We start from the raw sequence: 3,490 nt of genomic DNA, 5'->3' as shown, positions 1-3,490 counted from the left end.
TTGAAGGCAGACATTCATGAAAGTCATGGCATCTCTGAGGAATTTTGACCCTGGCGACTTAAACCCCCGTTCGAGGTGCTCAGCAAAGACAACTATTTCCCCTTCCTTCGGGTTGGGAATTTCTTCTCCAAACCCGGATCGCCATCCGATAACCTCTTTCGGGTTGAGATTTCCCGTCTTGACACAGTCGTTGAGAAAAGCTTCATCAACTTTGGTCGGGAGCCAATCGGCTTTGAAAACGGTACCCATGGGTACAAAGGAAAAGATTACGGGTAAATTAACTCGCCGAGCGCTTGCTGAGTGGTTAAAAGACAAATTAACTCGCCGAACATTTGTTAGGTGACTAAGGGAGTCTGTTGACTCGCCAACAAGGGGCCGGGTCAGAATACAAGGGCGATTTAGGAATTTCCTACTGCTTAAGAGAGACGACTCAGAGCTTCAGAGATGTTCGTTAAAATGGTGAAGTACGGATCTACAAACAGGTTTTATACAACAGGCAGTAACATATAGATCTACAGAGCAGGCAAAAATGAATGAAAAAAGACTGGATAAAGAAGAACAGCCTATGGCTAGGGTAAGAATAGTAAAGCTGATTTGAAAGGAGCCTATTTGGATCTTCAAACAGGAGCTAATCAACTGAGGATATGGTCGATGCTATAGTACCTTTTATTATCGTTGTGATCTAATCAACGTTTATGGGGGCATTCGAGGTGTTCTAAGAAACCGGCAAGCGATGAGCCTTAAGGGGCTAAGATCTACCTCTAATGGCGGAAGACTGACCTGATGATCGCGACCGGAGGCGACCGAGGAAGATCCGTGGCGAGTGCTGCGCGCTTAGCTGGCGTGGGGATGCATCGGATGCGGCGGCCGGAGACGGAGGTCTTCGAGCGGCGACGGAGCTCTCGGTACAGTCGCAAGGAAGAAGGGGTCGACGAAATGGGTAGGTGGGAATGTTCCCTGCCCCCTTCCCCCAGCCTATTTATTAGGTCAGGCGCTGGAATCAAGGCGCCTCGAGCGGGAACTGACGACGGGATAAAGATTGTCTATAATAGCGCCCAAAATTTTCGGGATATCTGTGCCGAAGGATCCGTTGGGGATTGCGTCATCATCTCTTCCGAGATTAAAGGGATAAGATGATGTCAACAAGAAGTGGTTCGGCGACTTGGGTATCTCCACGATAGGGTGGCGGATAAAGCGTATGATGCGTAAAAAGAGCAGAGTAAGTCGCCCCTGGCTAGGTGAGAGTTGACATGCACAGGTTCAGTCCGATCTGGGGCCTAATGTTGGGGATATTATCTATTGTGTGACCCACCCTAGTTGGGCCAGGTCATCAAGCGGGTGACTCATCCTTTGGCGATTCAAGCTTTGGCATGTGAGCCCAGGATCTAGACGGCGGTTCAGGATCCTCGTGGAGAATCTATTATTGAAAAGACCTCTAAGTCTTGGAAAGCACGGCAATTTAGAGATAGAAAGAATCATGACTTGCATGATTGTAAGGACTCTTGTAAACCCCAAGGGCTTGACCTGTATATAAAGGCGAGTCCCGGGGAAGGAGAGATCAGGGTTAGAAATCATCGAGTGCTAGGTCAGGCGAGTTATGCCCTCCTTGTAATCGAAATACCATCAATACAACAAAAAGCAGGACGTAGGCTTTTACCTCTTCTCGAGGGGCCGAACCTGGGTAAATCTCTGTCTCGCTCACGTTCAACCCCTTTGAGTCGCCACCAAGGTGCGGTGGCTCCAACACTAAGTCCTTTCACGAGGACATCTGCCGTGACAAAACCACGACAGAGTGCAAACGGAATAAAACCTGCGGGATGATTTTTTTCATAACAGAAGCTACGCAGAGGACTTGAGAACCAAGGCAGGAGGTCTCGTGGGAGGTCACGAGCCCCCTAGGCGCGCCCTAGTGGGGCCACGCCTAGTAGGCTCGTGGGCCCCCCGTGGCTCCTTTGACCTACCTCTTCAGCCTATAAATTCCCAAAAATCCCGAAACCTCCAGAGATAGCCACGAAAATACTTTTCCACCGCCGCAAGCTTCTGTCTCCGCAAGATCCCATCCGGGGACCGTTCTGGTGCCCTGCCGGAGGGGGATTCGAACATGGAGGGCTTCTTCATCAACACCATTGCCTCTCCGATGATGTGTGAGTACTTCACCACAGACCTTCGGGTCCATAGCTAGTAGCTAGATGGCTTCTTCTCTCTCTTGGATCTTCAATACAAAGTTCTCCATGATCTTCATGGAGATCTATCCGATGTAACTTTCTTTTGCGGTGTGTTTGTCAAGATCCGATGAATTGTGGATTTATGATCAGATTATCTATGAATATTATTTGAATATCCTCTCATTTCTTATATGCATGATTTCGTATCCTTGTAATTCTCTTCGAGTTATGGGTTTCGTTTGGCCAACTTGATCTATAATTCTTGCAATGGGAGAAGTGCTTGGTTTTGGGTTCATACCGTGCGGTGTCCAAACCTAGTGACAGAAGGGGTAGTGAGGCACGCATCATGTTGTTTCCATCAAGGGTAAAAAGACGGGGTTTATATCATATTGCATGAATTTATCCCTCTACATCATGTCATCTTGCTTAAGGCGTTACTCCATTTGTTATGAACTTAATACACTAGATGCATGCTGGATATCGATCGATGTGTGGTGTGATAGTAGTAGATGAAGAAAGTATCGGTCTACTTGTCTCAGACGTGATGCCTATATGTATGATCATTGCCTTAGATATTGTCATGACTTTGCGCCATTCTATCAATTGCTCGACAGTAATTCGTTCACCCACCGTAATACTTGCTATCATGAGAGAAGCCTCTAGTGAACACCATGCCCCCCGGGTCTATTTTACACACCATATATTCAGATCCACATACAAAAATACCAAAAATACCTTGCTTCACTTTTACTTCTATTTACCTTTCATCACTATCACTTGTCACCTTGCAAGTAATCGTTAAGGGATTGACAACCCCTTTATCGCGTTGGGTGCAAGTTTGTTTGTCTTTGCGCAGGTTCATTGGTGCCTCATCTTGATACTCCTACTGGATTGATACCTTGGTTCTCAAACTGAGGGAAATACTTATTTCTACTTTGCTGCATCACCCTTTCCTCTTCAAGGGAAAAACCAACGCAATCTCAAGAAGTAGCAAGAAGAATTTATGGCGCCATTGCCGGGGAGTATTCAAGTGAAGCATATCTACCAAGTACCTATCGCAAACTCATCTCTTACATTTACATTATTTTCCTTTTGCCTCTCGTTTTCCTCTCCCCCACTTCTAAAAAAACAAAATTTACAAAAATATTTGCCTTTTTCGTTTGCCTTTCCTTTGCTTGTGTGATATGTGCCTTCTATTTGCTTGCATCTTCGCTTGCTGAAAATCTATTGATATGGATCCTCATCCACTTGCTAATCTTTTCAAAAGACCAAATTATGATGAACAATTTGCTAGTGAGTTGAGTGCACTTGACTATCTCTATGGA

This window comes from Hordeum vulgare, chromosome 6H (assembly GCF_904849725.1).
Source record: "Hordeum vulgare subsp. vulgare chromosome 6H, MorexV3_pseudomolecules_assembly, whole genome shotgun sequence".
Taxonomy (NCBI): Eukaryota; Viridiplantae; Streptophyta; class Magnoliopsida; order Poales; family Poaceae; genus Hordeum; species Hordeum vulgare.
This window is presented reverse-complemented; position numbering follows the sequence as displayed.